Genomic DNA, 24,355 nt, shown 5'->3' with positions numbered 1-24,355 from the left:
TCCAGCAGATGTTGGCAATTTGATCTCTGGTTCCTCTTTTTCTAAAACCAGCTTGAACATCTGGAAGTTCACGGTTCACGTATTGTTGAAGCCTGGCTTGGAGAATTTTGAGCATTACTTTGCTAGCGTGTAAGATGAGTGCAATTGTGTGGTATTTCCAGTATGAGCTCTCTATTACCAACATCATTTTGATATAAACCACCCTCTTCCCACTGAATTGAGGTACTATTTTTGTTATGAATTTTAGCAATTCAGGATGATAATTCTGTTCCACTCTTTGTCTATTTTTATGCCAATATTACAGTGCTTTAATCCCAGTACATTTATAAAATGTTAAATACCTGTTAAGGATCCTATCTCCATATATATTCTTGGACAATAATTTGTAAACTAATTTTGAGTATCTACTCTTCCATATATACTTCAATATTACCCAATCCTCTCAAAAAAACTTCAACCCTATTAAGATTCTAATTGAGATTGTATTAAATTTGAGTATTAACTTTAAGATGACTGGCATTTTATCATATCAAGGCTTCACATCAAAGCATACATGTGTTTTTTAGTTTACTCAGATCTTATGCTCAACAATAAGGTTTTTAAATCTTTTGTCTATAGGCCCTGTGACTTATTAAAATTTTTATTATGTTCTAATTTTCTCACTGTTGTAAATGCGCTTTTTTTCTAGCATTTCCACATGGTTGTTGCCATTGTAATAAAAATATTGAGTACATTTATCTTATATCCAGTCATTTTCATACTTCCTCATTAGCTATGATACTTTAAAAATTAGTCTTTATTTCTTTTTAAGTTAGAGGCAACTTTGGGACATCTAGATGGAGATGTTAGATAGCTGGAAAAATGTTCCTGGAACTCGGTTCCAAGCTCCAAAGATCTCTACCAGATAAAGGCACCAGAGAGCACCAAGAAGGAATAACCAATGAAGCAGAGGAAACTCAGCAGGGTCTGGTGTTAGGCAACTCAAGGAACACAGGTGTTTCAAGGCAAAAGCCATGGTCACTATGTCAAATAAGAGGTCAGGTACCATGTGCAGAGAAAAATGTCCATAGAATTGGCAACATAAAAATTTTGCCAAATCAGATAGGAACAGTTTCATTAAAGGGTTGGGGACAAAAGCCAGACTATGATGGGTTGAAGAGTTAATGGCCGATGAGAAATAAGAGACAGCATGTACAGACACCTTCGGAAAATTTTGCTCCACAGTGAGGCTGTGGAGTGAGATAGATAATGGCTGGAAGAATTGAGAGGAATCAAGGTAATGGATCTATTTTGTCTACGTATTTGTTTTTAAAATATACAGAACATATTAGAATGATGAGAATGATCCAACAGGAAAGTGAGACTGTGATTATAGGTGGGAGCACCAGAGCAAAAAAAGTAAGACTCTAATAAAAGAAAAACGGATGGTACCTAAGCACAGTGGACGGTTTGGATAGTCACTGTAGGTGGGATAATTCCTCTGCTGTAAGACTGTGATTTTCTAAATGCATCAATTATTTTAAAAGGAAAGAAAAGACATGCACTAAGTCATCTATTCAAGTTGAAAACTCCTCTAAAAGGAGCCATGAAATAATAAAGATTAGAGATGAAACTCGGAGAAGACAATGGCACCCCACTCCAGTACTCCTGCCTGGAAAATCCTATGGACGGAGGAGGCTGGTAGGCTGCAGTCTATGGGGTCGTGCTAATAGTTGGATATGACTGAGCGACTTCACTTTCACTTTTCACTTTCACGCATTGGAGAAGGAAATGGCAACCCACTCCAGTGTTCTTGCCTGGAGAATCCCAGGGACGGGGGAGCCTTGGTGGGCTGCCGTCTATAGGGTGGCACAGAGTCGGACAAAACTGAAGCAACTTAACAGCAACAGCAGCAGCAGAGATGAAACTGAACAATTAAGAAATAAAAGAATTAGAGACCTAGCTCTAAAAATCTCTTCCCTTCTAGCAAGTTTAATCAAAGAAAAATTAGAACCTAGGAAGAGGACAACATGACCATTAAAATATTTAAAATAAAAGACCTAATTCTGTTATTTTATGTCTCAATTCTTTAGTTTCTTCTCTAATAATCAATACAAGAAAATTTTTAAATGTCAAATTGAGTAAGGGTAATGAAAGTGAAAGAGGAGAGTGAAAAAGTTGGCTTAAAGCTCAACATTCAGAAAACTAAAATCATGGCATCTGGTCCCATCACTTCATGGCAAATAGATGGGGAAACAGTGGAAGCAGTGTCAGACTTTATTTTTTGGAGCTCCAAAATCACTGCAGATGGTGACTGCAGCCATGAAATTAAAAGACACTTACTCCTTGCAAGGAAAGTTATGACCAACCTAGATAGCATATTCAAAAGCAGAGACATTACTTTGCCAACAAAGGTCCGTCTAGTCAAGGCCACGGTTTTTCCAGTGGTCATGTATGGATGTGAGAGTTGGACTGTGAAGAAAGCTGAGCGCCGAAGAATTGCTGCTTATGAGCCGTGGTGTTGGAGAAGACTCTTGAGAGTCCCTTGGACTGCAAAGAGATCCAACCAATCCATTCTAAAGGAGATCAGTGCTGGGTGTTCATTGGAAGGACTGAAGATAAAGCTGAAACTCCAATACTTTGGCCACCTCATGCAAAGAGTTGACTCATTTGAAAAGACCCTGATGCTGGGAGGGGTTGGGGGCAGGAGGAGCAGGGGACGACAGAGGATGAGATGGCTGGATGGCATCACCAACTTGATGGACATGAGTTTGAGTAAACTCTGGGAGTTGGTGATGGACAGGGAGGCCTGGCTTGCTGCAATTCATGGGTTCGCAAAGTGTCAGACACGACTGAGCGACTGAACTGAACCTAAGTGAATGATGACAAATGTAGAGAATTTAGGTAAGCAAAGTTTGAAAATCCTCCCCAAAGACAGAATTTGCTGAAAAATCCTTCACAGCTAGTTCTCTAACAATTTCTGCCTAATCTTAAGCCTGGGTATGTGTTTTGGGAAAAGACTCTTCACTTTAACAACATCTATTAAAGATAATCTATTGATAAAGTAGCTTGCTATAGTTACCATAATAGAAAAGGGTCTATAGCACTACTTCCCAGTGTTAACACTGAATTCTTGGGCCAAATATTTTCCTTATGAAAAATACGTAGTAAACTTAGGCATTAATGTTTTCATGGCACAGAATTCAGAGTTTATTTAAATAACACTTTTTCTTCTGTCCCAGTAAATTTTACTATACAATATCATATTATTTCACTCAAAAATTTATGCTATTCTGATGAGAAATACTTCTTAATTACTGATGAAAAATCAATACATATTAAAAGTCATTACACTGTTAAATTATTAAAATGGTTTGCAAGGGTTACACATAAAAATTATATCCATCATCACTCTCTATCTCCTTGACCCTCTTCCTTTTTTTAATAGCACTTGTCACCATCAGGCATATTAGATGTTTATTCCCTTATTTGTTATCTTTATGCCCACCACAAATTAGCTGTGGTAGAGCTTTGGCTCACAGCTGTACCTAGCACTTAAAATAGTATCTGAAAGACAGGTGCTCAATATATATTTCTCTAATGAATGAATGAATCCAGTAACTGTAAGAGCAATAATAAAAGACATATACTTGAAATGTACACTTCTGGAATTATAAACTTAAGAATTGAATGTTAAAAAGAACATCAGAAAACATTTACTGCTGGTGAGAAAACCTCTTTAGTATTTTTTCAACTTAGGAAAATTTACAACATATTACTCTAAGACTTTCTTTTTTCCTATTTTGTTCTTTGGGTATAAAAATTTTTATCACTTTGACATGCATTGGCTAAACAACAAATGTCTTTTCAGATTGACGTAACATTTTTTTCAAATTGATTATCAAATTACATTCTGTAACTCTTTCTTAATAACTTTGCTTTACTTAAACTTGAGATACAAAGGGTCACACATTGTTTAAAATAGATGTGTCAATTATGAATACATTTTTCAAAATGTAATAAAGGAATCCACATGCAACTTCTGCTTCAAAACTGCTCAAACGTTAGTTTGTGAATTTAAAAGATGAAGTTATTCAATATGACAATAGCAACACTGAGATGTCATTAAGATAGACTGCTGATGAGCTTACTTCAACAGTGTGGCTTTCAAAGCTGTGGCTTCACTCAGCAATTCAAATTACAGTCATCCAGTAACTGGTTTATATGGGTAATCACTATTACACAAATCTCTCTGCACATGGTGTGTTCACAAACAACAGTGTTTGTTTTATGAGTAATCAATTTTAATGAATCTATTCCTATAGTTTTAATATATACTAAGTATACATGTCATAAAACATATATATGGTATATGTTTTATATACCAGTAATATATATGGCATAAAACACATCAAGAACTAATTTACTGTACTAACTCAGCAGCACTTCACCTCCCCAGTTTTCCTCTCAACTAAAATAAGTTACAACATATGATTTCAAAGAAACTTTTAAAGTGTGGTAACTCTAGGATACTTTAAAAACTGTTAAATTAAGTCTTTTATCAGAATTTGGCTTATTTTAACAATCTGAAGACATTTAATTCCACTAAAATTTTAAAATGTATGATAGCAGAAAATGTTCGTTAAGTACCTAGATCAGGAAAGACGTGAGATTTAATTTTATAATTCCAGAAATATATCAGATACTCTGTACCTCTTTTCCAAACTCACAAAAGCAAACATTATAAAGGTAAAAAAGAATCCTGTAATTATATAAACTCAATAAATTGTGCTGTATGTAGAAAGAACTCAAAGATGAGAAAACAGACAGTAAAATCTATCAGGGCAGGGGTCACCACACTCCTAACAACTTGTATAGTGCACAACATTCAAACATTTCCTGAATTTAGACCAAAGAATAAATGACTAAATTAACGGCACAGACCTTCATCTGAAAGGTCTTAAAATACAGCAGAAGAGGGTTTTGAATGAAACCTTTACTAATTATCAAGGAATAAATATGTCTTTTATTTGGGAAAAGATGAGGTTCTTGAGTTGAGAATTTTGAAGTATACCTCAAAAAAAATTAATTTGGCAAGTGAAGAATGGATTTGTAAGGGAAGATGCCATTGGTGGGAAAATCAGTTAGACAACTCTTTGAGGTGAGAGGATAGTAACCCTGGCTAGAAGCAATGAGATCTGAAAGGGGAGTGGCTGTTAAAACCTACTACAGGGTCAGGCCTTATAAAATGCCCATGTCAAATAGATAGGAAGAGGTCAAAGATGACAGCATTTTCAAACATGGACGGCTACGGGGGTTGAGTCGCTAAGTCGTGTCCAACTCTTGCATCTCCATGGACTGTAGCCTGCCAGGCTCCTCTGTCCACAGGATTCTTCATCCAAGAATACTGGAGTAGGCTGCCATTTCCTTCTCCAGCGAATCCTCCCGACCAAGGAAACGAACCCTAGTCTCCTGCAATGCAGGCAGATTCTTTACTGACTGAGCTATGAGGGAAGCCTAGGTGACTATACGAACACTAATATTAACATAAATAGGTTAAGTAAGAAGGATATCGTATCTTTATATATGTATGTTAGTTGCAAAGAGTTGGACATGACTAAGCAACTAACATACATATATATATATACATATATATATATATGTTACATATATATACAAAATGTGGTCCACTGGAGAAGGGAATGGCAAACCACTTCAGTATTCTTGCCTTGAGAACCCCATGAACAGTATGAAAAGGCAAAAAGATAGGACACAGAAAGATGAACTCCCCAGGTTGGTAGGTGGCCAATATGCTACTGGATATCAGTGGAGAAATAACTCCAGAAAGAATGAAGGGATGGAGACAAAGCAAAAACAACACCCAGTTGTGGATGTGACTGGTGATAGAAGCAAGGCCCGATGCTGTAAAGAGCAATATTGCATAGGAACCTGGAATGATAGGTCCATGAATTAAGGCATATTGGAAGTGGTCAAACAGGAGATGGCAAGAGTTAACGTCGACATTCTAGGAATCAGTGAACTAAAATGGACTGGAATGGGTGAACTTAACTCAGATGACCATTATATCTACTACTGTGGGCAAGAATCCCTTAGAAGAAACGGACTAGCCATCATAGTCAACAAGAGTCAAAAATGCAGTACTTGGATGCAGTCTCAAAAACGACAGAATGATCTCTGTTCATTTCCAAGGCAAACCATTCAATATCACGGTAATCCACGTCTATGCCCCAACCAGTAATGCTGAAGAAGCTGAAGTTAGTTCTATGAAGACTTACAAGACCTTCTAGAATTAACAACCAAAAAAGATGTCCTTTTTATTATAGGGGACTGGAATGCAAAAGTAGGAAGTCAAGAAACACCTGGAGTAACAGGCAAATTTGGCCTTGGAGTACAGAATGAAACAGGGCAAAGGCTAATAGAGTTTTGCCAAGACAATGCACTGGTCATAGCAAACACCCTCTTCCAACAACACAAGAGAAGACTAAACATGGACATCACCAGATGGTCAACACCAAAATCAGACTGATTACTTTTTTTGCAGCCAAAGATGCAGAAGTACAGTCAGCAAAACAAGACTAGGACCTGACTGTGGCTCAGATCATGAACTCCTTATTGCCAAATTCAGACTTAAATTGAAGAAAGCAGGAAAAACCACTAGGCCATTCAGGTATGACCTAAATCAAATCCCTTAACTATACAGTGGAAATGAGAAATAGATTTAAGGGATTAGATCTGATAGAGTGCCTGAAGAACTATGGATGGAGGTTCATGACACTGTACAGGAGATAGGGATCAAGACCATCCTCAAGAGAAAGAAATGCAAAAAAGCAAAAGAGCTGTCTGAGGAGGTCTTATGAATAGCTGTGCAAAGAGAACCAAAAAGCAAAGGAGGAAGGAAAGATATACCCATTTGAATGCAGAGTTCCAAAGAATAGCAAGGAGAGATAAGTATTCCTCAATGATCAGTGCAAAGAAATAGAGGAAAACAATAGAATGGGAAAGATTAGAGATTTCTTCAAGAAAATTAGAGATACTGAGGGAATATTTCATGCAAAGATGGGCTCGATAAAAGACAGAAATGGTATGGACCTAACAGATGCAGAAGATATTAAGAAGAGGTGGCAAGAATACACAGAAGAATTGAACAAAAAAAGATCTTCATGACCCAGATAATCACAATGGTGTGATCACTCATCTAGAGCCAGACATCCTGGAATGTAAAGTCTAGTGGGCCTTAGGAAGCATCACTACAAACAAAGCTAATGGAGGTGATGGAATTCCAGTTGAGCTATTTCAAATCCTGAAAAGATGATGCCGTGAAAGTGCTGCACTCAATATGCCTGCAAATTTGGAAAACTCAGCAGGAGCCACAGGACTGGAAAAGGTCAGTTTTCATCCCAATCCCAAAGAAAGGCAATGCCAAAGAATGCTCAAACTACCGCACAATTGCACTCATCTCACACGCTAGCAAAGTAATGCTCAAAATTCTCCAAGCCAGGCTTCAACAGTATGTGAACTGTGAACTTCCAGATGTTCAAGCTGGTTTTAGAAAAGGCAGAGGAACCAGAGATCAAATTGCCAACATCTGCTGGATCATCGAAAAAGCAAGAGAGTTCCAGAAAAACATCTACTTCTGCTTTATTGACTATGCCAAAGCCTTTGAATGTGTGATCACAACAAACTGTGGAAAATTCTGAAAGAATTAGGAATACCAGACTATCTCACCTGCCTCCTGAGAAATCTGTGTGCAGGTCAGGAAGCAACAGTTAGAACTGGACATGGAACAACAGACTGGCTTCAAATAGGAAAAGGAGTATGTCAAGGCTATATATTGTCACCCTGCTTATTTAACTTATATGCAGAGTACATCATGAGAAATGCTGGGCTGGATGAAGCACAAGCTAGAATCAAGATTGCCAGAAAAAATATCAATAACCTCAGATATAAGGGCAGATGACACCACCCTTATGGCAGAAAGTGAAGAAGAACTAAAGAGCCTCTTGATGGAAGTGAAAGAGGAGAGTGAAAAAGTTGGCTTAAAGCTCAACATTTAGAAAACTAAGATCATGGCATCCAGTCCCATCACCTCATGGCAAATAGATGGAGAAACAGTGGAAAGAGTGGCTGACTTTATTTTTGGGGGTTCCAAAATCATTGCAAATGGTGACTGCAGCCATGAAGTTAAAAGATGCTTACTCCTTGGAAGAAAAGTTATGACCAATCTAGATAGCATATTAAAAAGCAGAGACATTACTTTGCCAACAAAGGTCCGTCTAGTCAAGGGTATGATTGTTCCAGTAGTCATGTATAGATGTGAGAGTTGGACTATAAAGAAAGCTGAGCCCCAAAGAATTGATGGTTTTAAACTGTGGTGTTGGAGAAGACTCTTGAGAGTCCCTCGGATGGCAAGGAGATCCAACCAGTCCATCTTTAAGGAAATCAGTCCTGGTTGTTCATTGGAAGGACTGTTGTTGAAGCTGAAATTCCAATACTTTGGCCACCTGATACAAAGAGCTGACTTATTTGAAAAAACTCTGATGCTGGGAAAGATTGAGGGCAGGAGGAAAAGGGGACAACAGAGGATGAGATGGTTGGATGGCATCACCGACTCAATGGAGATACTGCTGCTGCTGCTAAGTCACTTCAGTCGTGTCCGACTCTGTGTGACCCCATAGATGGCAGCCTACCTGGCTCCTCCGTCTCTGGGATTTTCCAGGCAAGAACTCTGGAGTGGGTTGCCATTTCCTTCTCCAATGCATGAAAAGTGAAAGTGAAGTCGCTCAGTGTTGTCTGACCCTTAGTGACCCTATGGACTGCAGCCTACCAGGCTCCTCGGTCCATGGGATTTTACAGGCAAGAGTACTGGAGCAATGGACCTGAGTTTGGGTGGTCTCCAGGAGTTGGTGATGGACAGGGAGGCCTGGCATGCTGCAAGTCCATGGGGTCGCGAAGAGTTGGACACGACTGAGCAACTGAACTATACTGAACTGATATATACAAGAAGGATACAGTTTCAGTAAGACTGAGTAACTTTAGATAAATTTGGCTTTAATTGTGTATTTAGCAACCCAATAGCTAGGAATACGGAGTATAGAGCCCTATTTTCCTGCATGTATGCTCAGTCTCTCAGTCATGTCAGACTTTTTGTGACCCCGTGGACTGTAGCCTGCCAGCCTCCTCTGTCCACAGAATTTTCTAGGCAAGAATACTGGAACAGGTTGTCATTTCCTACTCCAGGGGATCTTCTGAACCCAGGGTTTGAATCCACATCTCCTCCATCAGCAGGTGTATTCTTAATCACTGAGCTGGTAAGCTCATGTTTAGCTTATAGTTTAAAATTAATCTGCAATCTATTTAAGAAACCAGAAATTGAAAAGCTGGATAGATATATCCTGGGCTGTTAATACTGACTATCTTTGCTTTCTTTCCCATAGTTACCAAAAACACATGACATCAGAATTTCTCTTGTAACGAAAATAAGCTTAGAAATACAGTCTGAAATACAAAATTAAATTCCTAGCCCAATGTTAAGTCTTTCACTCTGTTAAAAATATTTGGGAAATATTTCTGATTAATCAGTAAAATTAAAAATAAGTATTTAACTTAAATTCAGCTATAACAAAGAGATTTAGTTTAACTTTTTAAGTTACATGGTAGATTGAAAACTCAGAAGTTGGAAACTCTCATATACACAGAAAATGAAGACTAGTTTCATAGTTATAGCCATTTAACACAAGGATTTTATTTCCTGCTGTACCCTAAAAGCATTGTGATCTATACTTACTTAAGAGCAAGGTAAAAAAGATTAAGTGGGGTAAATTTTATCCTTTAAACTAAATTATGTCTCCTTGCTATATGGTGACACAGCATCCTAACTACTTGCTCAGTTGAAATTATTTACTTAATGTTGCTTTCTTCCCTGGAATGGAAACTCTATGAAGGCTACAGAAAGGAGTACAGTTTGGGAACGAATTACAACACAGGAATTCACCTTCAATTTTAAAGTTGCAATACAGCATGGTAAAAATATACAAGGGCAAGCACAGGCTCCTGACAGCTGCCAAGGTCAAAGATACATTTCTAGCTGGCTGGAACTCTGAGTATAATAAAAGCCCCCTTGTTGGATGAAATCCATAGCTGCTTCATGAAATGAAATAGTAAGGATAAAAACTGTATTTGCATATTCTTAAAGATTTTATTTCAAGTTAAACACACAAACGCACATTCATTCACAAATCTTTTCATATAGGTTTAGTGCCATATATTTGCTATGGGTCTCCTACTGAATTTGGGTCCTCTTTCTTGCATAAGCCATGTCCACCATGACCTAGCATCTGTGATTTCCACTTATGGCTCCCCAAAACGGAGAGAGAACTTAAAAGCACTTCTGAAAGAGTATGAATACCAAATCCATGAGACCAGTGGTGTATCCACTACAAGATACATAAGAAGTTACACCAGAAGATATGTGCCAGACATAAATTAATGCACTGCTTCCTTCAAGGAGAAAGTCTTACCATGAAAAAGTGTCAGTGGATCCAAACACTGTGCTCAGTGATACAGTTAACTTACATTCCAGTGTGGGCTCCTTACTTCCTTCGGTTGCTCAGTCACATCCAACTCTCGGTGACCCAATGGACTGCAGCACGCCAGGCCTCCCCGTCCATCACCAACTCCTGGGGCTTACTCAAACTCATGTTCATTGAGTTGGTGATGCCATCCAGCCATCTCATCCTGTCGTCCTCTTCTCCTCCCGCCTTCAATCTTTTCCAGCATCAGGGTTTTTTCCAATGAGTCAGTTCTTCACATCTGGTGGCCAAAGTATTGGAGTTTCAGCTTCAGCATCAGTCTTTCCAAGGAATATTCAGGACTGATCTCCTTTAGGACGGACTGGTTGGATCTCCTTGCAGTCCAGGGGACTCTCAAGAGTCTTCCCCAACACCACAGTTCAAAAGCATCAACTCTTAGGCGCTCAGCTTTCTTTCTAGTCCAACTCTCACATCCATACATGACTACTGGAAAAACCATAGCCTTGACCAGATGGACCTTTGTGGCAAAGTAATGTCTCTGCTTTTTAATATGCTGTTAGCCATAGCTTTTCTTCCAAAGAGCAAGCATCTTTTAAGTTCATGGCTGCAGTCACCATCTGCAGTGATCTTGGAGCCCGAGAAAATACAGTCAGCCACTGTTTCCATTGTTTCTCCATCTAGATGCCATGGAGAGATGGGACTGGATGCCATGATCTTAGTTTTCTGAATGTTGTTTTAAGCCAGCTTTTTCACCTCTTTCACTTCATCAAGAGGCTCTGTAGTTCTTCTTCACCTTCTGCCATAAGGTGGTGTCATCTGCATATCTGAGGTTATTGATATTTCTCCTGGCAATCTTCATTCCAGCTTTTGCTTCATCCAGCCTGGCATTTTACATGATGTACTGTGCAATAAGTTAAATAAGCAGGGTGACAATATACAGCCTTGATGTTCTCCTTTCCTAATCTGGAACCAGTCTGTTGTTCCATGTTCGGTTCTAACTGTTGCTTCCTGACCTGCATACAGATTTCTCAGGAGGCAGGTCAGATGGTCTGGTATTCCCATCTCTTTATTTTCTAGTTTGTTGTGATCTACATAGACAAATGCTTTGGCATAATCAATAAAGTATATATTTTTCTGGAACTCTCTTGCTTTTTCTACGATCCAACAGATGTTGTCAATTTGATCTCTGGTTCCTCTGCCTTTTCTAAAACCAGCCTGAACATCTCGAAGTTCACAGTTCACATGCTGTTGAAGTCTGGCTTGGAGATTCCTTGAGAATTACTAATAAAGAATCAGTTAGGTGGACCATGGATTTGAACACTTTGACAGGCTTTGCTTTCGACTTTGAGGATTTTCCCCCTAGTCTTTTACAGTTTTCCAGGCTTCATCAAATTTGATAGCAAATTTGTTGTTTCCTTTATATTGAGACGATATACGAAAGCAGTCAGCTTAATTTTTAAGAATAGAAAGTCTTTTCCTTGCACTCCCATTAATTTACATGTTTATTAATGTTTTATAGTTACTGTAACAAGCATAACAGTTAAAAACAGGTTTGTGAATAAACACAACCAACTTTGGTAAGTACCCAACTCAGTGGGTAGGCACAAAGTCATGTAGGTCTGCCCTGGAGCAGCCTACTCAGCCATGAGCGATCTCTCGGTCTTCAGGATCAGTAGATACATTTCACAGAGGCAAGAACGTGCATTAGGTTAAAGCCATGAGCCAGTGCAGAGGTAGCTGGTGGGGGTGTTTCTGCTCTCACTGCCCCACATAATCACTTATTAATGGTACCCTAAGTGACACAGCAGAAAAAACTTGAGGCAATAACCAAGCCTCTCACCAGCTAGTGCATACTTTGGACAAATCACTTCACCTCCTCCATCTTTGGTTTTCTCTTCAGTTAAATGGGATTCAGGAAGTAGCGTGTACAGGTATCGAGAAAGAATGTGAATTTGTAACAGCAGCTTCCATTTTGTCAATATGTAAATACGCAAGGTAACGTGTAACACTTTGTGTGTGGCATGAATGCGTGGCAAATGAATGTGGCATTTGGTTGTTACAGTCACTTTGGAAACAGGGTTCATCCCCTTTACCCTTATATACGAGCACACTGCAGTCATTTTGGAGCCCTCAAAAATAAAGTCTGTCACTGTTTCCCCATCTATTTGCCATGAAGTGATGGGACCGGATGCCATGATCTTAGTTTTCTGAATGTTGAGCTTTAAGCCAACTTTTTTATTCTCCTCTTTCACTTTCATCAAGAAGCTCTTTAGTTCTTTGCTTTCTGCCATAAGGGTAGTGTCATCTGCGTATCTGCTTGCTCCTTGGAAGAAAAGCAATGACCAATCTAGAAAGCATATTAAAAAGCAGAGATATTACTTTGCCAACAAAGGTCCGTCTAGTCAAAGGTATGGTTTTTCCAGTAGTCATGTATGGATGTGAGAGTTGGACTGTGAAGAAAGTTGAGCACCTAAGAATTGATGCTTTTGAACTGCGGTGTTGGAGAAGACTCTTTTGAGTCCCTTGGACTGCAAGGAGATCCAACTAGTCCATCCTAAAGGAAATCAGTCCTGAATATTCATTGGAAAGACTGATGCTGAAGCTGAAACTCCAACACTTTGGCCACCTCATGTGAAGAACTGACTCACTGGAAAAGACCCTGATGCTGGGAAAGATTGAAGACAGGAGGAGAAGGGGACAACAGAGGATGAGATGGCTGGATGGCACACTGACTTGATGAACATGAATTTGAGTAAGCTCTGGGAATTGGTGATGGACAGGGAAGCCTGCAGTCCATGGGGTTGCAGAGTCGGACACAACTGAGCAACAGAACTGATCAGGCCACTGAAATAAAGTGAGATTACATATATTAATAAATGGTGAATAGCAGGGTTCAATTTGAATCTGGGACTGATTGTAAAGACCATACACTCTCAAGGATACCCCACTGCTTCTTGTTTTTAAGGTATTCTCATTTGCAGCTCATGACTACCTTGTGAGAAGTAGAGTAGGTAATTACCACCATTGTCCAAACTGGGAAGCAGATTCAGAGTATAGTTGATTTGATATCTAGGTTATCAAGGTTAGCTATTTAGAAGACAGCCATAGAACAGACTTAACATATCACTCCTAATGTAACAATATACTATTAAGTTCAACTTTATTACAATTAAGTGCCAATGTGGCATTTATTCACCAAGTACAAATGCCTCACAGAGTCTGCCCCACTTAAGCTCCCTGCCAACCTTTGTCACTAATTCTCATAGGATGAAGTGCTGACCCACATTAATATGAAAAGTATCTTTTCATCTCTCAACTGTATCAGTACTTACAGACAGCAGAAGAGCAAGTAACATTTTTAAAAATCAGCTAAATTAATATTTTACGGACTTTGTATCCCCAACTTATCTACACAAGTTATCACAATTGATATTCTGAAGACTATGGCATGATTATAACAAAATGGTGGTGGTGGTTTAGTCACTAAGTAGTGTCCGACTCTTGCCACCCCAGGGACTGCAGCTTGCCAGGCTCCATGGGATTCTCCAGGCAAGAATACCAGAGTGTGTTGCCATTTCCTTCTCCAGGGGATCTTCCCGACCCAGGAATTGAACCCGGGTCTCCTGCATTGCAGGCAGATTCTTTACCAACTAAGCTACAAGAGAAGCCCAATTATAACAAAATATTTACTTTTAAATAGCCCTCTGACTTGTGACAGGTAAAAAAGATTTCCTTGCTGCCCACTCCTGATTTTGTGAATATATGTTTGTTATGACACAAGCATGAACATCTTAATACCATAAACATGATGGCAAACCACTGTTAACTTCATGCCAGATACCTTATTTTTGGCATGCACAAAGCTGTCTTATGCGCCATAAAAAGTAATAATCTGGATAGCTATAATTTTGCTTTTTCCCGACTTAACAAAATCCAGTAAGGGTTTCTGTCTTGTTTGTAGCTTTACAGTGATGGAAAAAGTGAGCAATCAGTACTCTTGAGACACTAATATAATCAAGCAAAACTGCCTGGGTTCTTGGAACACAATGTGTTAATCACAGATTAACTTGACTCTGTTGTAGGCCCAATCAGATTTTACAAACTGCATTTTTATATTAGATAGAACAGTGTTAAGCTATGTAAGGAAAGGGTAAAAAGTTCAATGTAAGCAATAGGAGAAAAATGTAAAGCACTATGTTTCTCAATAGCTTACAATTAGAAATGGTTAATCACTACAAATGTCAAACCAGTTAGCCATTAAAGAAACTCCCTGGCTTGACCTCTAAGCAAGAACTAAAAAACAAAACAAAAAGAAGAGAAAAAGCCAACAAATGACTGTTTTATAATTTAATTCCGGTAAAAAGCAAAATATGGCAATTTAAGTGAGTCACATGGTGATCAGTGGAGACCAGTGGAGGCAAGGGTTATTTCTTAGTGTTAATCCAATGTTCTCAGGCAGTTCAGAGCCATTCTCTCAAATTCCCAGTCTCCAAGTTGGGAGAGGGGATGGCAAATAAACTTAGAAAAACGAGTGGTTTGGCCCCTCCAGCCAATGTACCATGCAGAATCTTCCCAGTAATTCTAAACTCTGCAGAGCACGGAACTGAGTATCCCTTCTTTCTGCTTATCAGAGAACTCTCTGCCCAAAGAAGGGCAGATTTAGTAGAAATGAGCCGACTGTCCTCAAATCTAAATCTCTAATTTGCTCTCCATACTACAGCCAAAGTTAACCTTTCAAAGTGTAATTCTTGATCCCATCACTCTTAGTTAAAACTTCCCGCACCCTCCACCCCTAAAAAAATAAAAGCCGAGCTCTTTAGTATGGAATTCAGTGTTTTTTGACAATCTAATGGTCCCAGCCTACCTTCCAGCCTTACCTTTCTCTTCTCTATTTCCCTCTATCTCATACTTCCTGTCATGAAAAGTTAAAACACACAGCATTAAAGTTAACAAAATGAATATTACTGAATACTTCCCAAATGAAAAGGGCTATGGAAGACACTGTGGATAATGACAAGTGTGGGTAAAATCTTTTTCTCTTCTACTACCAACCTTCAGTTAATTCTCTTGGTTCTACTTCCTTGGCAATCTAATGAAGTAGGTATGTTAACTATGTTACCTGGCAACATTCCTCAAGTAAAAATGAGCCCCCTGATTAGTAAATTTGCATCTGGACTCAGAGGAATTATAATGAACTAGAAATACCTCATAAGAAGCCATGGCTTTGACTTTCCTAGGTGTGATAGCTCTTGAAATAGGCACATCCCTTGAGGGGACCCTGAAGCTAAATCTATGGAGTCATATAAGAGACAACGTCTCCTGTGGGACATAAGGTGTTTTAAGCCAAGCCGGCTCTGGGACCTACCTGATGTGAGCTTTGTTTCCTACCACCTAAGCTTTCTCGTGGAGAGATGTCTCCCAGGTGGCTCCATAAACTGCTTACATGGCCTGCTGTGAGGATCACAAGCACTGATGAGGAATATGTGATGCTGCCTTGCCAGCCAGCTGTGGTTCCTCTCTGATATCTTCTGAGTAAACAAGCCTACAGCAGTTTTATAAGTCTGAACCCAAGAAAACCCAATCATTTCCACAGCAACAAGACCGTTAAGAATGTCTTAAATGAGGCTGCAGATGTTCTACAATCTGAACCCAAACCCATTCCTCTTTTTGCCTTTTTTAGTGTAACATATAGCCCTGACAAATCCCACCTAATCTCATACACAGCTTTTACTCACCTTCCTCTGTTGTTACTCTTTTCTCCTGGCGATGCCCTCTTCCAGGTAACATATACCTCTCACAGTCCATCCCTTCAGCCATCTGCTGAGGTGATGCTATGGATGTTTTTCAACTCAAATGAACAGAGACATTGCATAGGTAAAGAATGGCAAGGAAACTCTGCTAGAAAACCTAAGTACACAGTTTAAAGAAAAAGAATGGAAATTTATTGACAATAAAAATAGGTTAAGTTGGTGGAGAAATACAGCAATAGCATGTTAAAGGGTAAAATGTCCAAGGAGGCTGTCTAGACCAATTTGAAGGATAGAAAAGAATAGAAAAGCAGTCTTCCTGTATTATTAGTCATGGGAAGAAACAAGGGAGCCCTGTATTAGCATCAGAAGTAGGTGATTTATAAGCATTAGACAATTCAGTAATCTGTACCTTGGGAGAGGGAAGAGAGATGGCTGACAGTATTACAATGGAGACGGCATCTGCCAGTGTTCTGGGAGGGGATATTGTTGCTACAAGTCAGCTCCAGTTCTACCTTCTTATCCTGATTATTCTAATCAGCCTGTCTCACTAGATTTGCCGGCTGATGTTAATTATGTAGTAGCACTTTCATGGACATCACAGGTTTCTTTCATCCTAAGCTATTAGAACTGCCTCTCTCTCTATTACAAAGTTGTCAATTACCCTAACTTGTTATACTTCAGGGCCAACTCTATCATTTCCAGACTCTGATAGTAAATTACCTTAAGAACTAACCAAGTTGTGGCACTTAGAAAAAAAGCAGTTCTTCTGAAATGGCCAAAGGCTCTAATTTGTATGTGAACTCTTAGGTTAAATGCACCCATTTAAGAACAGAACAGAGAAAGCCAGCCAACAGAGAAAAGAGGAATGAAGTCTATGTGTGGAAAGAGACACTGGCAGGAAATTACAGATATGGAGAGCAAAAGCAGCTCCAGCTCCTAACTTTCTGCTATAGATGCCAGCTGCCTCTGAGCAACTGCACGTCCTGCCCTTGGATTCTCTAACAGACAGCTATGTCACTTCTCTAACAAAACACTCTTTCTGCTTAAATTAGTGTAAGTAATTTTCTACAACGTCACCAAATAATCCCTAAGACCAAAAAAGATGATTAGAAGCAAAGTGTAATGATGTAGATATACATAACCAAGTTTTATCACATTAAAAGACTGTTTATGTTATTTTAAAGAGAAAGAAAGGAGAGAGAGAATTCAATTATAGCTGTTTTCTGTTGGTGTAAACTTCCTATTCAGCTTTTTACCCTCATGGGATCTAACACAGGGCCTCATACAATACCACATTTAACAAATGTTTACTGAATGGACATATAATTAAAAAATAATGAAATTCACTTGGCCAAACACTTTGTCTAATTAGTTTTCAAAAGCACTTCAGTTCCAATTAATAAAAGATGTTCTTTATAATTCTCATTAGCATAATTCTATGATTACATAAACACAAAGAAATGCTGTTTTCTATTCCTTAAATAGAATATTGAAAAACATGGTTTGGATTTGATTTATTCAGACTGTGTTAACTCATGGAACTATAAAGTCTGCTTAGCTGTAGTCCAAAAGACCATCCCAAGATTATTCCCATCCTCCTCTTTTTGGTGCAAGATAGAATTACATTTCCCCTCCTCCTTGAAGTTGGGTTGCAGTCATATGACTTGTTTGGCCAATGAAATGGCAGTGGAAGTTATATGTGTCATTAAAAGTCTTTAAAAGCCAATGTGCAATTTATCACATCCTTCTCCCTGCCTAATAAATGTGGAAGCAGGTGTTAAGATGAGCCTCTGACGACCTGGCGCTAAATGACTACTGGAACAGAGCTCTCCTGCTGACCCTAACTGGACACTTAGCATGACTGAGAAACAATCTTTTGTTGTTTTAAACCACTAAGATATGAGGGTCTTTTTTTTTAACCAAATGAATGAAGACAATGAATACCTTTGGCCCTCAATTTGTCTTCAGGATGGTAACATTTTATATAGTACTGAATCATTTACAGCAGAGTATCCCCAACCTCCGGGATCTAATGCCTGATGATCTGAGGTAGGGTTGATATAGTAATAATAGAAATAAAGTGCACAATAAATGTAGTGTGCTTGACTCATCCTGAGAAACAGCGCCCCCCCCACCCCGCCCCATCTGTGGAAAACCTGTCTTTCATGAAATCCATCCCTGTGTCAAAAAGGATGGGGACAACCGACTTATAGAATACTTTCTTATAGAAAGTATTATCTAAGTCTCCTAAGTTATTATCCTAAGTCTCCAAATCCGAACACAAGAACTGAACAGAGTCAAAATTTTGGACTAATTCCTCATTCTCTCAACTCTCACTACTTGCTATCTGAAACTCACAGGCCAAATATATTTGGATAGGATATTTCTTGCTGTTCAAACTCTTGCCATCTATACTCAGGAATGGAAATAATTTATAGTAAAGGATTCTTGATACATTATTTCATTTGCACTCTTAAAGCTGTTTTTCTACTACTCAGTACCTATTAGACTCTCAACATTCACTGAATGAACTGCATGCTGTCATCATTCTAATCTTACAAATAAGGAAACAGATTCAGAGAGGTTCATAAACTTACTGGAAAACAACCCTGTGCATTAATGGCACAATCCCAGATTTTCTGGCTCCAAATATCTTTCCATTATGTACCACGCTTTCCAAGATGTCTTATAGCTACAGAATTCCAGGTTTGACAGTAATAGTGCCAGTAGTGTTTGGAATAAAAAGCAAATATTAATAATGAAATCTATATCCAAGAATAATTAAAATTATCCTTTAAGGGGTTCTACTTGCCTAAACCTAGTTTAATTCAAGATCCCAAGTTCCCTGAAGCACAGAACAACAGGAAGAAGTTCTAGAGATCATTTGATCCAACAGGCAATTTGCAGAACAAGGAGGAACTGTAAAAGAACTCTGAGGGAAAGTAGCCTTTTCCTTGATGTAAAACATTTTAAAATTCTGGGCTACCTAGGTGGTGCAGTGGTAAAGAACCCACCTGCCAATGCAGAAGATGCAAAGAGATGTTGGTTCAATCCCTGGCTCGGGAAGATCCCCTGGAGGAGGATATGGCAACCCGCTCCAATATTCTTGCCTGGGAAATTCCATGGACAGAGAAGCCTGGCAGATTACAGTTCAAGGGGTCGCAGAGCGTCGGACACAACTGAGCACATACACACATTTTTAAATCCTGACTTTTATCTTTACTTTGGCTCTTACTTAATAAATTGGCAAAACTCAGGCCCTTTGCTCTCTCATTCTTATCAAATCTCAGCTATAAGAAATATCCACAAAGACTGCTTGAAGGATAAGCAATCCACCCACTTCTACAGGTTCAGTGGTTTTCAATTTGTGGTCCATATCAAATAAATTTGGAGAAGGTCACAGAATACATCCCCCTTTACGAAAGTAAACTGTAACATTAGCCAAGAAATTGAGGGGAAAAAAAAAAAAAACAAACCTGAAATCTGTTTAAGCCAGTTATCTCAAACTTATTTAAGCTAAAATCTTATTTCAAGAAATAAACTACTGATTTCTCATGCCCCAGAACACAGTTTGGGAATTACTATTCTAGGTAACTCTACACATTATGAATGGATCATTATGAAAGGCTTAACGCCTTTACAGAACTTACCTTTAGAGTCTAACTATTGCTCTATACTGAAGTACACTGTTATCCAAAATTCATCAGTTTCTGTAGAAATACCTTAAAAATGTTGTCAGCTGCATCACAACAATCTCTTTTAATTAGGCCCCACGAGAAACCATTCCTCTCCGGCCTAATTATTGGAAAATGCTGGGCTTAGGCAGAAAAACTGGTCTGTTTTTACCTCAGAATTCGAAATACACTGAAACTTACTTATTCCTCTCTCTCTCTTCCCCCTGGCTGCTAGCGATGTTCAGAGCCAAAACTGTGACTCGCCTCTAGTACAGGATCTTATGCACTTGGTATTATCTTACCCTTGACTTTTTTCCCTGCTCTGCTTCAACTTTTCATTTAGTTTTGTTTTACCCCACAGTACCATATGGACATTAAGCTGCTTTAAATCATTTTTGGAACTATTATATACATCAAGTTCTATTTTCTTACCATTTCATACTGATTTCTCCCTACCTGTCTCCCAGAACCCGGAGATATCCGTGTCACCTTTGTGTAAAAGTGTTCATGTAGCTTTGAGAAGCCAACAGAACATACACATTTACAATGTGGTCATATTCACTATGCTTAAAATCGAAAGAGGTCATTATTGGTTTTTCAGCGGTCGAATAACCAAAAAGACTTATTAAACTGTTTTTTAAACGGAAGGACAATTGCCATTTATTGGGTGCCAGTAACTGCTAGGCACTTAATACACAACACTTCCGTATTTTTTTTTTAAGAAGCGAAGACACTGGCATATACATTATCTCTGGAAAAATGCACAAGAAACTGGTAATACTGCTGGGTGGGGCGAGACAGCGTCTCTCTTCTGTACTGTGAATTTTGTAAATGTATCATTAAAAAATTTAATGAATCGATAATAAAGACGGCAGAAATGCTTTACTCTTTAATACAGCAAACTTTCTTCGTCATGTTTTTAATCTCTGGGTACGACTATGAAATGCCTAAATGAAAAAGTTTCAACCAGAACTGAAATGCCTAAATCTCTGAGAAAGTTTCACCCAGACACGCTGGTTTTTCTTGAAATAAAGTCTCTTTCTTATTTTCCATACTCCCAGGGTGAGGCAATTACTCAAAAACTTAGCTTATGGTAGCCTGAGGGTAACGAGGGGAAAAAAAAAAAATCCAGAATGGTTTCCAGTTAAGTTTTATTGGTAGAAGAGTACGGGGAGGAAGCACTGATTCTGGACAGCAGCCCACGCCGCAGCCCGCCGGCCACAAACGCCGCGTTTAGAACTTTGCATAACTCGAGAGCGGCCCAAACGCCGCTCCGGGCTGGCGACTGAGCAGCGGGAGGCCCGACCGCGGTTCCAGCCCCGGGAGGTCCCCGCCTGGCCCACCCTGCGGAGTGAAACGCCAGGGGCCGCCTCTCCGAGGGCCCGGCAGGAGGGTCGCGTGGGGGCGGGGAGCGGGCCTCGGTGCGCGGCCGACCCGCTGCGGCCCCCTCCGCGGCGCCGAGGAGGAAGTCGCACTTACCGCGTCGGGCTCCGGAGGCGGCCGGGGGGCACGGCGGGGCGGGGCGGCCAGGCGGGCGGGGGGAAGGCAAGAGGCGGGGGCCGGCGGGCCGAGGAGGAGGATGCTCGGCCCCTCGGGCGCCCCCAACCCCTTCCCAGTGGCCTCACGCCCGCCGCCGGCCGGCCCGGGGCGGGCCACTCCTCCTCCGTCAGGCGGTGCGGGGCCAGGGGGCGAGAAACTCGTCAGGCAGCGCTGGAGGGGGCCGCGCTGGCGGTTGGGGGTCGGGGACCCGCCAGCCAGTCAGTCCCCGCGCGGCGCGAGCAGCTGCCCGCCCCGCCCCCTTCCGCCAGGCTCCGCCCCCCCTCGCCGGCCCGCTTGCCCCGGGAGACCGCCGCTGCCGCGGGGTTGGTGGTTTCCCTTCTGGTTTCCCTTCCCCCCGGCCTGGTGCGCGCCGACGGCGTGGGCAGTCGGGGCAGAAGGAAGGGGAGCGGCGGGGTGCAGCAGGGGGCGCTTGTGGGGGAGGGGGACGTCAGGCTGGGTGGGGCTCTGGGGGAGGGGGCGGGGCGCGGAGGACCTGACAAAGATTCCGGTTGTTCCCTGCCCTTGAAACTGGGATAAGGGAAAATTCCTGGGGGTGGAAGTTTAGGAAGAGGTCCCTCTGCAGGGCTGGAAGGCGATCAGAGAGCCGGCCTGTTTTTTTGTTTTGTTTTTTGATTCGTTGGAGGACAGGACTGTATTGTTCTAAAGCTTTGGGGGAACTCACCAAGAGTTGCCTCTTTTCTCCAGACTCTCTACCCCTTCCCCCATGCAACACGCTGGTAATTATTGCGCTCCATAGTGGGTTTGTGGATACGTGTCATGATAATTACGATCCTCAACTTTGGGGTCATAATCATTGTTTTCTAATGGTGGGATAATAGGAATTCCGCTGAAGTTGGTTGCTTCATTCCTGTAGCCAATATATATTAATGCATGTATTTATATATATATAGTGAGTGCATATATGTATATATGCCAGGTGCTGAGAATTCAGTTTATTCAGCGCCTGTATCCCAACACCAATCGAAAGCGCTTCATATAGCTTAACTCAATCAGTCTTAAGCAAAGTAGCTAAGGTCCCTGCACCCACGGAGCTCATGGTGGATAAGGGAAGGAAGAGGCCTACTTAGTTTGTCTCTAAGTGCTGTGTAAAGGAAATGTCCACTTGGTTTCTGTTCTCAAAGTAATGCGTCTGTTCATTATTTGCAGATTTAGTGCTCCTGTGATACATTGTCATCCTGTCCGTGAGGTTGCATTTGGTCAGTCCTCCCAAAATGAAATTTGCACTGGAGATCTTTAGTATGTGTCCATAATGAAAACCCAGTGCAAGCAAATGGTCCAGAAGACTGATGGGTCAAGTCAACAGCAGAACAACTTGGCCAAATCGCGTTCCTGGCAACAGCCTGGGGTGGCTGGGAGATTTAGGGATCTATTTTTGTACACTCCCACTTGGGGACGTGGTTAGAAAAACCAACAGAATGTAAAACACTGAGGCATTGATATGGACTGCTAGTTCAAAAGGAAGTGGATTGGCTGATTTTAAACTGTTACAATCAGGAAGAGATACTTTACAAAATCCCAGTGAGAGCTCCAACCACAAAGCACAGGATGCATTTTTTTTTGTTTTTAATCAGAGCCACCTGGAAGAGACTCCCCACTCCCTCTTTGCAATCACACCTACATGCATGGATAAAACTTATTTGAATAGCATTGTCTTTAATTACAAAAGACAGCTGTGAAACCCACAGTCTGAATTTTTGGAGTTGAATGCTATTTTTCAGCCTTCATTTGATTTCTCTGTGTTAACATTTGTGCACATTCACAGCAATGACATTGCTCTCATAGTTTTGTTTTGTTTCCTCTCATTATTTGTTGTTCAGTTTTGGAAATTTAATTCAGTCTTTTGGGTTTATAGTGAGAAAGTCTAGAAAAGCATTACAATCAAATCAGATTACAATTGTAGTTGTAAAAAGAAAATGAATCCTAATTTAAGAAATAGGAATTCCTTCTCCTTTCAGTTCAGTTCAGTCGCTTAGTGGTGTCCGACTCTCTGTGACCCCATGAATCTCAGCACGCCAGGCCTCTCTGTCCATCACCATCTCCCGGAGTTCACTCAAACTCACGTCCATTGAGTCAGTGATGCCATGCAGCCATCTCATCCTCTGTCATCCCCTTCTCCTCCTGCCCCCAATCCCTCCCAGCATCAGTCTTTTCCAATGAGTCAACTCTTCGCATGAGGTGGCCAAAGTACTGGAGTTTCAACTTTAGCGTCATTCCTTATGAAGAACAGCCAGGGCTGATCTCCTTTAGAATGGACTGGTTGGATCTCCTTGAAGTCCAAGGGACTCTCAAGAGTCTTCTCCAACACAGTTCAAAAGCAGCAATTCTTCGGCGCTCCTTTATTTCATACTAAATATATTGTTTGAAGTCTATCAAAATTGAGAGAGGAGTACGTCTATATTGTCTCTGTATTATCACCCTGCTTGTTTACCTTATATGCAGAGTACATTATGCGAATTGCCAGGCTGGATGAAGCACAGCTGGAATGAAGATTGCTGGGAGAAATATCAATAACGTCAGATATGCAAGTGACACCACCCTTATGGAAGAAAGCGAAGAACTAAAGAGCCTCTTGATGAAAGTGAAAGAGGAGAGTGAAAAAGCTGGCTTAAAACTCAGCACTCAAAAAACGAAGATCATGGCATCCAGTCCCATCACTTCATGGCAAATGGATGAGGAAAAAAAGGAATCAGTGAGAGACTTTTATTTCCTTGGGCTCCAAAAATCACTGCAGATGGTGACTGCAGCCATGAAGTTAAAAGACGCTTGCTCCTTGAAAGAAAAGCTATGACAAACCTAGACTGCATATTTAAAAGCAGAGACAAGTTTACCAACAAAGGTCAAA

The 24,355-nt window shown here is 40.4% G+C and overlaps 1 protein-coding gene across 1 annotated transcript in view; it reads right to left on the bottom strand.

Moving 5' to 3' along the window:
* KLHL5 (kelch like family member 5) overlaps nucleotides 1–21,550 on the bottom strand; it is a 92,321-nt gene extending 70,771 nt beyond the window's left edge. The window contains exon 1 of the mRNA XM_018049374.1: nucleotides 21,433–21,550. The gene's annotated coding sequence lies outside the window, so the exon portion shown is untranslated. The remainder of the gene's footprint in view (nucleotides 1–21,432) is intronic.

This window comes from Capra hircus, chromosome 6, assembly GCF_001704415.2.
Source record: "Capra hircus breed San Clemente chromosome 6, ASM170441v1, whole genome shotgun sequence".
Classification (NCBI taxonomy): domain Eukaryota; kingdom Metazoa; phylum Chordata; class Mammalia; order Artiodactyla; family Bovidae; genus Capra; species Capra hircus.
This window is presented reverse-complemented; position numbering and strand designations above follow the sequence as displayed.